This window comes from Scyliorhinus canicula, chromosome 8 (assembly GCF_902713615.1).
Source record: "Scyliorhinus canicula chromosome 8, sScyCan1.1, whole genome shotgun sequence".
NCBI classification, from domain to species: Eukaryota; Metazoa; Chordata; class Chondrichthyes; order Carcharhiniformes; family Scyliorhinidae; genus Scyliorhinus; species Scyliorhinus canicula.
This window is the reverse complement of record NC_052153.1, coordinates 120616176-120630143: the sequence shown is the minus strand read 5'-3', so window position 1 is coordinate 120630143 and position 13968 is coordinate 120616176.

The window sequence follows — 13968 nt, the reverse complement described above, 5'->3', positions numbered from 1 at the left end:
GAGGGAGGGCAGAGGGATTGGGCAGATGTTGTGGGTGGCCTGGGCTCCCCACCCTCCCTCCCGACCATCCTCACCACCGTCTGTGGAGGCATCCAATGACACTGCCTGATGGAATTGGCAACTCACATGCAGGGATCACCCAGGTAGATGGTGGAAAATACTACAGTGGGCAGGAGTCAGACGTGTTCAGGCTGGCCAGTTCCTCCGCCCCCCTGCTCCCCCCACCTCCCCCCTGTCCCTGTCACAGTCGGTGAACCTGGAAGCGATCAGAGCATCCCATGCGCATTGGCCTTGGCGCACACATCATGCAGCCTCACATGCATGCCTCTCCCCTCCCCTCCACCGTATCCTCCTCATCGGAGGAGGCCTGGACTTTCATCCTCCTCCTTCATCATGGTGGAGGGTGGGGTGCGGGGATGGGGAGGGAGCACCCAAATGGCTGGTGTCACTTTGCAGAACCAGGGCCCAAGGTGGGTGGTTAGTGGGGTGCACAGTAAGGTGGCTGACTTGCAGGCCTCGGTAATGGTGGTCTATGCCTGGGCGCTGCATAAGTCCCATGGTCACCCTGGCCATACGACCAGTTCCACCATCGCCACACCCCAGTCAGCCCGGCCAGTGTCCTGCCCGACAGCCCACAGTCGCATCGCCCCATGTCCCAACTCCTCTCACTCCCTCATCAGCCAGGATGCCGCTATCACGATTTTGAAAAGCACAAGTCGAGAATTCAGCCCATCAGAGGGGGAGAATCACGGAGGAGCCGGAGAATACCAGGTCGGGCCTGCCAATGACTAATTTACTGTACGTGTTTTATGGAACGCATTGATGCCGCTGACGAGGCGATGGAGAATCGCGATTTGGCGTGAAACTGACGCCCGCCGTGATTTCGACATCAGAACCAATTCTCTGCCCAATAGCATTTCCCAATTTTGCTGTCAGCCAACGGAGAATCCCACCGCATGCGTTTGTTTTTTTCTGTGAAAATTAGCTTTGTATTGGTAACAACATGGACGGTGACATTTCCTTGTTGTTTAATTGTTCGTGTGATATGCAGAATGTTATGTAATTGATTTTCAAATCTTTGTACTGTTGACCATTCAATTAAAAAAAATATTCTCAAGTGGCTCCTCGCGGGTTTACGTCTCAGATGATTATCATTGCATCACATTTCAATTAAACTTTGCTGCCTGAACTGTTTGCCTGAACTCGAGAAGCATCAGTGCCATAGATTCCGCAGACAACAACTCAGGAGCTGGGCTTCAGAACTGAGGGATATCCTCATGACCAAAGGGTAAATGTGTGGTTCAGGGGAGGGCACCTGAGCACAATCTTCCATAATGTTCCCAGCTGGGATCTGGGTTCTTTGTCCATCGGCTCCCCCTATCCCCCACTCCCTTCTTTCCCCATTCCTCTCCCTCGCATTCCTCATCTCTCCCAGTCCCCTCCTTCCCCTATTCCCTCCTTCCCCATTCCCCTCCTTTGCCCATTTCCCTCCTTCCCCGCATTCCCCTCCTCTCCCTCATTCCCTTCTTCTCCCTCATTCACCTCCTCTCCCTCATTCCCCTCCTTCCCCCAATCCCCTCCTTCCCCATCCCCTCCTTCCCCAATCCCCTCCTTCCCCGCATTCCCCTCCTTCCCCATTCCCCACATTCCCCATTCCCTTCCTTCCCCATCCCCTCCTTCCCCGCATTCCCCTCCTTCCCCATTCCCCTCCTTCCCATTCCCCTCCTTCCCCCAATCCTCTCCTTCCCCATCCCCTCCTTCCCCGCATGCCCCTCCTTCCCCATTCCCCACCTCTCCTCCATTCCTCTCCTCTCCCCCATTCACCTCCTTTCCCCATGCCCCTCCTTCCCCATTCCTCTCCTCTCCTCCATTCCTCTCCTCTCCCCCATTCACCTCCTTTCCCCATTCCCCACCTTCCCCCATTCCTCTCCTCTCCCTCATTCCCCTCCTTTCCCCATTCCCCACTTTCCCCCATTCTCCTCCTCCCCCCTTCCCCCATATCCCTCCCTTCCCACATTCCCCTCCTTCCCCTATTCCCCTATCTCCACCCATTGTCCTCGGCTTCTTGAACCACTGCAGTCCACCTCATGAAGGTGCCTCTACAGTGCTCTGATGGAGTTGACTCAGTAAGATAGATTGAAGGTTTGAGGTGATCCCACCTATAGGATGTAGGTGCAGGTGCAACTGTACTCATGACATTTCATCATTAAAGTGCTTCCTGCTCTGAATCCAGGAATATGAAACTATACTCCATCTCCTGACCTCCCAGGCCACCTTCAGCATTTAGAATTACCAACCAACATGGTTACCACATAATTCTCACCAACAGCGCTGGCTCTAGGGTTGCTGGCGCCCCGGGCAAGCTGAACTTCGGCGCCCTTGGGGGGGGCGGGGGCCGGGGGGGGGGCAGGGGCGGGGGGGCGGGGCCAGGGGCGGGGGGGGGGCAGGGGGGGGAGGCGGGGCTGGGGGGGGGGTGGGGGGGGGCAGGGGGTGGCGGGGTCGGGGGGGGGGGGCCGAGGAGGGGCGGACCCGAGGGAGGGGCGGGGACGAGGAGGGGCGGACCCGAGGGAGGGGCGGGGCCGAGGAGGGGCGGACCCGAGGGGGGGGGCTGGGGGGGGGCTGGGGCGGGGCCGGGGGGTGGCGGGTCCGAGGAGGGGTGGACCCGAGGGAGGGGCGGGGCCGAGGAGGGGCGGACCCGAGGGGGGGCGGGGCCGAGGAGGGGGCGGACCCGAGGGGGGGGCGGACACGCGGGGGGGCGGACGCGGGGGGCGGGCGGACCCGAGGGCGGGGCGGGGGGGCGGACCCGAGGGCGGGGCGGGGGGGGCGGACCCGAGGGCGGGGCGGGGGGGCGGACCCGAGGGCGGGGCGGGAGGGCGGACCCGAGGGGGGCGGACCCGCGGGGGGGGCGGACCGAGCCGGGGGGCCGCCCTGGAGGCGGGCGGCCACCGCGCATGCGCTGGTTGGCACCGGCCCAACTGCGCATGCGCGGGACCCGAGTCTCAGGGGCCCCCAAGCACATGGCGCCCCGGGCAACAGCCCGAGTTGCCGGTGCCTTGAGCCGGCCCTGCTCACCAAAGTTCAAGGTCCAGGGCCAGGTAAATTAATATGGTTATGCCTGTGAGACTGAGAGTAGGGAAGTTGTGTCCCGTTTTGTGAGGATTCTCTTATCCGTGTGTCCTCCACTTTCTCGGACCATGGGAGCCTAATTAGCCAGATTTTCTATGCTCCCTCTTCCTCTCCCTTTCCATTATAAACATACACACATCCTCCAGCCACATCTTTTATTTTTCCAATTTCTCTCACTACCACCTTCACCATCATCGTATTTTCCTTTAATTATTTCACCTCCTCGCAATTACAGACCTCTGCTTTTGTTTCCTGTCTCCACTTTTCTGGATCTGTACTTGCAGATAAGCTGCTTACCTATACTATCTTCCAGTTCTGAACAAAATTCAAAGGCCTGGAATTTTAACAATACATTTCTCTCTCCGCAGATGCTGTCTGACAGGCTGCACATTTCCACCAATTATGTTTTTACTTCAGACTCCAGCATCTGTGGTATTTTGCCTTCAGTTTTAAGGCCCAATAACTGATTTGATGACAGCCTGGACTAATCGCAGGTTGAGAAGCTCAAAGCTCAACCAAACAGAGACAAGTAGACATCAACCCAATTGTACACAAACCTCAGTGACCCACGCTATCAAAGGCAAAAGACTCAAGCAAAATGTGGAAAATGGTTAAAAACAGCAATATCTAGAAACTTCAGAACGGCACAGTGAGATTGATGAGTCTTCTCACTGTCATGTCATTGAAAACTGTGGACTGACAATAAACAGTGATAAAATCTTTTTTTTTTGGCCTTTGTGTTTATTGGTGACCCTGAGGCGATCATTCATTCAAGACAGATCTGAAAACCTCGGAGCTGTTAATGACCGCAGCCCCTGAAGAAAATGATTTAGTGCAATAATACAATGCTGCCACTGAAGAACATGTTCTGAATCTGTTAAAAATGCTCCCAGCATTAAAAGTTTCTTTAGAAAGTAAAGAAACTCTGGATTATAAATACATGAAACTTATCTTTGTCGCCAAGATGCAATGTGATGGCAAAAATGCAGTGATTGTTTACAGCAATAATCACAGCAGAAACACACAGTTGAAGACAGCTTGGAAATTCAGTATGATTGGAAAAATGACAAAAAAATTGCAGAACACCAGCAACTAAAGTGCCCGTGGCAGAATCACCAGTGCCTGAACTGGGGATCCACCTTGTAGACTTATATAGTTGATCTCTAATTTTAGAAGAGTGGGCTATATGGGGCTGGTTTAGCTCACTGAGCTAAATCGCTGGCTTTTAAAGCAGGCCAGCAGCACGGTTCGATTCCCGTACCAGCCTCCCCGGACAGGCGCCGGAATGTGGCGACTAGGGGCTTTTCACAGTAACTTCATTGAAGCCTACTCGTGACAATAAGCGATTTTCATTTTTCATATATGAAGAGTAAAGAGTGAACCTGTTGGAAATTCAGCATTGGAAGTGAATGATTAAGAAAGTTAACAGGGTAGAAAAAAGTAAAGAACATTATTTTATCCTGAGTTGTGGCAGTGACACAAAATTATCTATCTTCATTCATTCATCCAGAGGAAACCTATGGCCTCTCCTAGCTTTGCACCATCCAAAAACAGACCAGTCCTTTCTACACTGCAGCACCATTTGTTTTTTTTTAAATGTTGCAAGGTCCATTCCAATAATTATGTGGAAAAGAACTTTCTGACATCAATACTAAATTTGCATTTTGACTGTTAACATCTTTGCTTGTCCAGTTAAATGTGATTTGTATTTCTGGATTTGCTTTTTCTATATAACTGACTATCTCACATAACTCTGTGAGCTCTCTGCTTAGTCACTTGCTCTCAGACTGAAAGATTTAAGTTCCCTCAATCTTGCCACATAAATCAATGATCTAGCTCCAAGACATTCTCTCGATGTTCCCTTGCATGTTGATGGCTGAAGCTGCACATAGTATCATAGAATCATAGAATTGACATTGCAGAAGGAGGCCGTTTGACCCATCGAGTCTGCTCCGGCCCTTGGAAAGAAAACCCCACCAAACCCAGACTTCAAACCTATCCCTGTTACCTAGTAACCCCACCTCACCTTTTTGGACACTAAGGGCAATTTAGCATAGCCAATCCACCTAACCTGCACAACTTTGGACTGTGGGAGACACGGGGAGAGCCTGCAGACTCCACACAGACAGTGACCCAAACCGGGAATCAAACCCTGGAGTTGTGAAGCAACAGTGTTAACCACAGTGCTACTTTGCTGCACAAGGTGCATTTGGTAACGATTTGGTAAAGTTTGGGAGAGGCAGTTAAAATTGCCCAATGAGTTTGCCTGCCAGTGTCTTATTCTTTTCCTGTGGCCTTTGGATCTTATGGACAGCCTGTAATTCTTAAAAATATTACTTTCTCTTCTTGAGATTAATCCTTTTCAGGAACAGTCTTCAGGAGGCTGCTCTGTTACTGGGATAAACAGGCAACCAGGACTGAATTGAACTTCACTTGAAACAAAATAATGATCAAGGGGGAAGAGACTCACACCCTGGAATCCCAGACTTTCTCAGAATTATTTTTGGTTAGCAGCAGGGTTGGGCAGCAGGGTAGCATGGTGGTTAGCATAAATGCTTCACAGCTCCAGGGTCCCAGGTTCGATTCCCGGCTGGGTCACTGTCTGTGTGGAGTCTGCACGTCCTCACCCTGTGTGCGTGGGTTTCCTCCGGGTGCTCCGGTTTCCTCCCACAGTCCAAAGATGTGCGGGTTAGGTGGATTGGCCATGCTAAATTGCCCGTAGTGTCCTAATAAAAGTAAGGTTAAGGGGGGGGGGTTGTTGGGTTACGGGTATAGGGTGGATACGTGGGTTTGAGTAGGGTGATCATGGCTCGGCACAACATTGAGGGCCGAAGGGCCTGTTCTGTGCTGTACTGTTCTATGTTACTGAATGCATGCTTATCTAGAGCTGACCATAGAGTTTACTTATTCTGGAGCCCCTCCAATTTTCAGGTAACAATAATAATCTTTATTATTGTCACAAGTAGGCTTACATTAACAAGGCAATGAAGTTACTGTAAAAATCCCCTAGTCGCCACATTCCGGTGCCTGTTCAGGTACACTGAGGAAGAATACAGAATTTCCAATTCACCTAACAAGCACGTCTTTCAGGACTTGTCACAGACAGTGACCCAAGCCGGGAATCGAACTGGGGACCCTGATGTTGTGAAGCAACCGTGCTAACCACTGTGCTACCATGGTAATAAACAGTTGAAAATCACCCTTTACGTTCAGTATTTTCTGTATGGAAGAAAATACCTGTCCGTATATACAACTCAGCATTGATGTGTAAATGAGGTAAAGTGAAAGTAGGTTGCAAACCTTAATACATCAATTTGGATAATTAGGCATTGAAAGCTGAGAATGAAATTGCTCTTTGGTGGTTGTGCAAAACAAATGACAATGAATTACGAGCCTGTTTTACGCTCTGCCTGATTTACTTTTCCACTTTGGACAAGAAGATCAGGTGGGAAGACGGAACAGCTGTTGCCCATTCTTCCACCAAGGGCCAATTTCACCCCTGTGGCTTCTTCAAAAATGTTGTTCCAAATGCAAGAGGTTGAGGAACACACTACCACAGTTGTACTAATTATAGGCTTACTGGATTCTTGCTGGAAAATTTGAAGATCTGCGTTCATATAATAATAGCCGGCTGGCTCGGTGCAGAGTTTCAGTTGAGCTCTGATGATTATTCTGTCTGATATTGTCCTCTGAGGCACGATGCCATGATCACACTGTGCTCGTGACCCTGAGCAGTGGAGTCCCTGTGGTCCAATCATATCAACTGACTGTACAACCGAGGGACTGCGTTTCACAATAATAGACAGAAATCTAATTTAACTCTGATAGAGTGCTTGTCACTCTGTCTCAGCGCAGGCAGGCGTGGCTCTTGATTCTTCATGAGCCTTTTAGAAAGGGCAAAGACTTGGTGGATTAAAAAGGCCAGAATTAATTTAAGGACATGGAGACCCACATATTTCTGGAGCAAAATATCTGGTTTAGAAACCTATGGTTCCATTATGTACTATTAAGCCCCTTTCAATGGGTACCAGCTCTGAAGAAGGGGATTATCAGGATTACGCAGTGTCTTTCTGCCACACAAATATTTAAGTCATTTAATCACAGGTCTGTAAAACTGCTGGCTATTGTGGAAATTCCACCCACTTGGAACAGATGATAAACATGTGCAAACTATTTAAAATGTCATTACTAAATGTCTGAGCCTAATTTACAATAGGGTGCAAAATAAAAATCTTTAATTTGAAAAGATATTTAATGCTAAAATATGCTTCATTTCTGAGATGATCACACCAGGATTCTGAATCGCTGAGAAAAAAAGCATCACATTCTATTTCTGAACTAGACAGGCTGGTAATAAACTTTACAAGTAATCTAGCCAGGGTTTAAATAATCAGACAAACAATAATAAGGGTAAGAGTTCTTTGTCGGATAATAATGTGCAATCCCCCACAGCAATTTAGACTCTGGTAATTATCTTGGTTTGTACAAAGAAATATTTCAAGGGAGGAGGTGGATAGGTCAATCCATTTAGTGCTGATTTCGATTAGGACATCCTTCGTTCAAATTCTGACAGGGTACACCCGACAAGGACCACTTTTACTGTGGTTGATTTTCTTTGGAAATACGTTCGGTAAGAAGCAACTGATCCACTCTTGCTCGCTTCAAACCCAATGTGATCAAATGAGTGCGGTGTCTTCGGATATACAAAGAAACCTTGGCAAAGGGGATCAGTACCGCAGCAAAGACAAACATCTTGGCCTATTTTGTTTGCCAGTATTCGCAATCCCTTCTTCCGCCTGGGTGAGGAGGCTGCTATTGATACCAGGCTTCAGTGAAAGGCATCTGTTTCAAGAAGGAAGAAGAATGACAGAATTGGATCTTTTTTGTACAGGGGAGCTGTGACTCAGCAGTCATATTCCTCAGGTGAGTTTCCTCCACTCCATTCATTTCATATTACAGAATAATGGAGGTTGAAACAGAACCTGTGGATTTTAAATTACACTTGATCTTACAGCATGATCATCTCATGGGTTGGATAATCATTCATCATGTACACAGCTGGCACTTTTAAGTGAATTATGAAACGTCAGTAACAACAACAACTTCCATTTGTTTACCACCTTCAACAGAGTCAAACATTTCAAGGCCCTCCACAGAAGCATTATACTTCATTCAAGCCTACTTGTTCAGAATACAAGTTACAGCTTCAGTCACACAGCATACCGTGCCTGGTGTGATGATATGCATAAAGCAATTCTGTCCATAATGTTACACACGACTTCTGACCACTAGGCAGCAGCGTAAACCCACCACATGACTCTGTGGCTGGGGGTTGGGAGTCGATCGTGTTGGAGGATAGGTGTATTTTGCAGTCGCTCTACAATAGTTAATTAGTATGAGTTGTTTATTATTTTATTTACCCTAATTATCTTTATCACTTAGTTGTTTCATAATAAATTAGATTTAAAACTAGATGTTCTGTTGTTCAGCATTCCCTTCAGCCAGTCGACAGAACATTTCATGGGACCAGGATTGATTATTTACTAAGAACTCAAAGATTCTGCACGAAAAACTTTGAAAGAAAAGAAAGAAAACACGTTTTTGCTACTAACCTTGGAAGCTACTGGCACCTGGTGCTCAACGCGCAGGAAAACTTTGAAGCTGGGATGGAAGAAAACAAGACACCTCTATAGCTTTGGATTACCGATAATGTAGATGGGAATTAGAGGGTGTTTAAGCAACAGTTTAAACTCTATGTTTCAGCCCTTGGTCTGCAGGCACAGCCTGGTGAGAGGCGCATTGCGTTGCTGCTCACTGAAATTTTCAGCTCTTTTGTTTTTGAAAATGAGGCTGACAGCAAAAGCTTCAACAAAGTTCTTAAATAATCTGATTGGCATTGCTCCCCTAAAAGAAATGAAACCTTTGAGCACTATATATTCCGGCCGCGCACGCAGAATGCGGAGAGGTATTCAATGGCTTCCTCACTGATTTGCGATTGAAGGCGCAGTCGTGCAACTTCAGCACACTCCAGTTATCAATAATATGCAATCTGAGGAAACAAAGAATATCAGTGCCTTTGCAGACATGATCTCCAGCGAAGACAAGGGGTGGATTTCTCTGATCCTGAGGCTGTGTTGACACCATCGTAAAAGCCATCGCGTTTCTTGACCGCATCAACATGCCCTCAGGAGCAGCGATTCTGACCCCTACAGGGAGCCAGCATGGCACTGGAGTGAACCACACAACTCCAGTTGCTGATGCCGGCGTCAGATGGTCGCCACGGATCTGGGCATACACAGTGCGACTGGCGCGATTGCACGCATGAGCGGTGGCTCCCTTGCCTGTGCCAGCCCCGAGCAACATGGCGTAAGGCTACAGGGGCCGGCGTGGAACAAATGAGGCCCCCAGCCTGAGAGGCTGGCTCGCCGATCTGTAGGCCCCGTTCGCGGGCCAGGCCACAGCAAAGGCCATCCCCCGGGATTGCCTCCCTCCCCCCACCAAGCCGCCCCCTGATGGATGCACACTGAGGCCCCGCCGTGGATGGTGCCGGCGGGGCTCGGAATTTTTGTACGGCCGCTCGGCCCATCCTGGGCACGGCCGAAGGGCCGAGCGGCGCCAATGGCGCCGATTCTCTGCTCTCCGGAGAATCGGTGGACCGGCATCGGGACGTTGTTGGGCGATTTGCACCTGGCCTGGCGATTCTCTGGCCCGGCCTGGGCTGAGAGAATCCCGCCCAAGGAGTCTCAAGTAAAACCAAATGACTCAGATGTCTCAGGTCGGCTGCAGGACACACTTAAGGGAGAGGGTGAACAGCCAGTTGTCGTGGTGCATATAGGCACCAACGATATAGGTAAAAAACGGGATGAGGACCAACAGTCAGAATTTAGGGAGTTAGGAGATAAGTTAAAAAATAGGACCTCAAAGGTAGTAATCTCAGGATTGCTACCAGTGCCACGAGACAGTCAGAGTAGAAATTCAAGAATAGTCAGAATTAATATGTGGCTTGAGAGATGGTGCAGGAGGGAGGGGTTCAGATTTTTGGGACATTGGAACTGGTTCTGGGGGTGGTGGGACCATTACAAACTGGATGGTCTACACCTGGGCAGGACTGGAACCAATGTCCATGGGGGTGCTTTTGCTCACTCTGTTGGGGAGGTTTTAAACTAATGTGGCAGGGGGATGGGAACCAGATTAGGAAGTTAGAGGTCAGTACAGAGGCAACTAATGCCAGTAAGGTACTAGATAATAAACTCAATGTGACTAAGCGGTAGGGTAGACAGGGAAGGGATGATGAACGCAAAGGGACAGGTGGTCTGAGGGACAGGTGGTTTAATGCGAGAAGTGTAGTAGGTAAGGCAGAAGAACTTAGGGCTTAGATTAGTACCTGGGAATATGATGTTATTGGTATTACTGAGACTTGGTTGAGGGAAGGGCAGGACTGGCAACTGAATATCCCAGGGTATAGATGTTTCAGGAGAGATAGAGAGGGAGGTAGAAGGGGTGGAGGAGTTGTATTACTAGTCAGAGATGATATCACAGCTGTGATTAAGGAGGGCACTGTGGAGGATTATAGCACTGAGGCAATATGGGTAGAGCTAAGAAATAGGAAGGGTGCAGTAACATTGTTGGGATTTTACTACAGGCCTCCCAAAAGTGAGCATGAAGTAGAGGTACAAATATGCAGACAGATTATAGAAAAATGTAGGAGCAATAGGGTGGTTGTGATGGGAGATTTTAACTTCCCCAAAATTGAATGGGACTCGTGTAACGTTGGAGGCGTAGATGGAACAGAATTTGTAAGGGGCATCCAGGAGAGTTTTTTAGAGCAGTATGTAAATAGTCCAACTTGGGAAGGGGCCATACTGGACCTGGTATTGGAGAATGATCCAGGTGGTTGAAGTTTCAGTCGGTGATTACTTTGGGAATAGCGATCACAATTCCGTAAGTTTTAGAAGACTCATGGACAAAGACGAGAGTGGTCCTAAAGGAAAAGTGCTAAATTGGGGAAAGGCCGAGTATAACAAAATTCGGCAGGAGCTAGGGAATGTGGATTGGGAGCAGCTGTTTAAGGGTAAATCCACATTTGAAATGTGGAAGTCTTTTAAGGAAAGGTTGATTAGAGTGCAGGACAGACATGTCCCTTGAAAATGAGGGATAGAAATGGCAAGATTAGGGAACCATGGATGACGGGTGGAATTGTGAGACTAGCTAAGATGAAAAAGGAAGCATACATAAGATTGAGGCAACTCAAAACTGATGAAGCTTTGGAGGAATATCGGGAAAGTAGGACAAATCTCAAACGCGCAATAAAGAGGGCTAAAAGGGTTCATGAAATATCTTTGGCTAACAGGGTTAAGGAAAATCCCAAAGCCTTTTATTTGTACATAAGGAGCAAGAGGGTAACTAGAGAAAGGATTGGACCACTCAAAGACAAAAGAGGGAATTTATGCGTGGAGTCAGAGGAAATAGGTGAGATTCTTAATGAGTACTTTGCATCGGTATTCACCAAGGAGAGGGACATGATGGATGTTGAGGCTAGGGATGGATGTTTAAATACTCTAGGTCAAATCGTCTTAAGGAAGGGGGAAGTTTTGGGTATTCTAAAAGGCATTAAGGTGGACAAGTCCCCAGGACCGGATGGGATCTATCCCAGGTTACTGAGGGAAGCGAGGGTCAAAATAGCTGGGGCCTTAACAGATATCTTTGCAGTATCCTTGAGTACAGGTGAGATCCCGGAGGACTGGAGCATTGCTAATATTGTCCCTTTGTTTAAGAAGGGTAGCAGGGATAGTCCAGAAAATTATAGACCTGTGAGCTTGACGTCAGTGGTAGGCAAACCGTTGGAGAAGATACTGAGGGTTAGGATCTATTCACATTTGGAAGAAAATAGACTTATCAGTGATAGGCAGCATGGTTTTGTGCAGGGAAAGTCATGTCTTACAAACCTAAAAGAATTCTTTGAGGACGTGCCAAAGTTAATTGACGAGGGAAGGGCTGTAGATGTCATATACATGGACTTCAGTAAGGCATTTGATAAAGTTTCCCATGGCAGGTTGATGGAAAAAGTGAAGTCGTATGGGGTTCAGGGTGTACTAGCTAGATGGATAAAGAACTGGCTGGGCAACAGGAGACAGAGAGTAGTGGTGGAAGGGAGTGTCTCAAAATGGAGAAAGGTGACTTAGTGGTATTCCACAGGGATCCGTGCTCGGACCACTGTTGTTTGGGATATACATAAATGATCTGGAGGAAGGTATAGGTGGTCTGATTAGCAAGTTTGCATATGTTACTAAGATTGGTGGAGTTGCAGATTGGAGAGTTGGGCAGAGAAATGGCAGATGGAGTTCAATCCAGGCAAATGCGAGGTGATGCATTTTGGAAGATCTAGTTCAAGAGCAGACTATATGGTCAATGGAAGAGTCCTGGGGAAAATTAATGTACAGAGAGATCTGGGAGTTCAGGTCATTGTACCCTAAAGGTGGCAACGCAGGTTGATAGAGTGGTCAAGAAGGCATACAGCATGCTTGCCTTCATCGGACGGGGTATTGAGTACAAGAGTCGGCAGGTCATGTTACAGTTGTACAGGACTTTGGTTAGGCCACATTTGGAATACTGCGTGCAGTTCTGGTCGCCACATTACCAGAAGGATGTGGATGCTTTAGAGAGGGTGCAGAGGAGGTTGGCTGCTATGGAGGGTGATAGCTATGAAGAAAGGTTGAGTAGATTAGGATTGCTTTCATTGGAAAGACGGAGGTTGAGGGGGGACCTGATTGAGGTCTACAAAATTATGAGACGTATAGACAGGGTGGATAGCAACAAGCTTTTTCTAAGAATGGGGGTGTCAATTACAAGGGGTCACGATTTCAAGGTGAGAGGGGGAAAGTTTAAGGGAGATGTGCGTGAAAAGTTTTTTACGCAGAGGGTGGTGGGTGCCTGGAACGTTTTGCCAGCGGAGGTGGTAGAGGCGGGCACGATAGCATCATTTAAGACGCATCTTGACATATATATGAACGGGCGGGGAACAGAGGGAAGTAGACCTTGGAAAATAGGGGACAGGTTTAGATAAAGGATCAGGATCGGCGCAGGCTGGCAGGGCCGAAGGGCCTGTTCCTGTGCTGTAATTTTCTTTTCTTTGTTCTTTGTTCAAATAATAATGTATTTGTACCAATCTGCAGGAATAGTGAATTGTGGGCAAATAATCATAAGAATAAATGGACGGTGCCATCAAAGATAAATGGCAGTGATAACAGTCATGCTCGACACCAGTGTGAGGTCCAATATCATTAACCTGTCCGATGTAAAAAAGCTGTGAATTTAACCAAAAATAGTTAACAGAATGGTATTATTGAGAGATTAGAATGGTAATTAAATCTCATCATTCGGAACAATGAGCTTGATGTCAATGTAAAAATAAAAGTCACAAGTTGAAATTTTCTGTGGTGGCGGAGCGTGAATCTTTGATTGGAGTAGCGGCGTGTGAGGAGCTGCAGCTAGGCAGACGAGTCAACAGTGCAGCAACAAGCCCTCATCCCTCAGGAAACTCTATGCTGAATGATTTCCCTGAAATTCACCAAGGTTTTGGTACGTTACCATACACATACAAGGTTCAATTAAAAGAAGATGCAAAGCCTGTGATTCATGTGCCAAGACATGTACCATCGCCATTAAGGGATAAGCTAAAGGCAGAGCTGCAAAGAAAGACTGTTTTGGGTGTCATTAAGTGTATTGAAGTGCCTACTGACTGGGTTAATTCCATGGGCAGAATTCTCCGCTCCCCACGTGGCGTGGGAGAATCGTGGGAGGGCCTCCCGACATTTTTTACACCCCCCCTGGTGCCCCCGCGAT